Consider the following 885-nt stretch of genomic DNA (forward strand, 5'->3'; position numbering starts at 1 on the left):
TTTTGAGGTAGTTAGAGATTGGCAGCTTCCCTATGTATTAAGATAGGCGCAGTGCGCTAATTAAATAGCCATTTATTCGAAAACTACGCGACAGTTTCATGCTGATGCTGCATAGCACTATTCTTCATCATTTCGAATAATTTCTATTAAAGAAGAAGAAGAAGTTTCGAAAAAAATTTTTTGGAGATTTTTCACAAAACAATGAACTAAGAAATATGCAATATTAGTACCATTGAAAAGAAAAGAAATGAAATATACAATTAAATAAATATGCAAGATAAATGAATTTGCAAAGATTTATTGCCAATGTTCAAATAATCGAGCGAACAGAAGTATCTCCTTCAAACAAAATTTGTTCCTGACTTTCGTTTTTTATTACAGTATGCTTAAAATTTCAAATTTTTTTAAGCGTAATTTCTTTGTTTGACTACTCTTCTCAAATAGATATTAGCGAAAATTATGACAGGAGAATGCAATTCTGACGCAATATTCACTTCCTCTCTTCTATAAATGTTAAATTTTCTTGGCAGCTTAGCTAATTCATTGTATCTATAAGTTCACTTGTGATGGATTGTTAATTAATTTATTTGTATTGCATTTCCAATTAAGGCTTACGCAAACTATTCCATTTTCAATGCATTTTCATAAGCGGTATGCCAGGAGTGTTGGAAAGCGAGAATATACTCAAAGAACCATACTTTTCATATCATTGCTAAGCTGATTGATCAATAAAGATGATATAAAAGGCATAGTAATGCCTGAAATGATGAAAAGGCATAGTAATGCCTGAAATGATAGTTTTTAACAAATAAAAGATATGAAAAGCATATAATAGGACAATCAGGTATTTTTCAAAGTGAAAGCAAAATATCGTTGGAAATTCTT

Source organism: Trichinella spiralis, assembly GCF_000181795.1.
Source record: "Trichinella spiralis strain ISS 195 chromosome Unknown Scfld5, whole genome shotgun sequence".
Taxonomy (NCBI): Eukaryota; Metazoa; Nematoda; class Enoplea; order Trichinellida; family Trichinellidae; genus Trichinella; species Trichinella spiralis.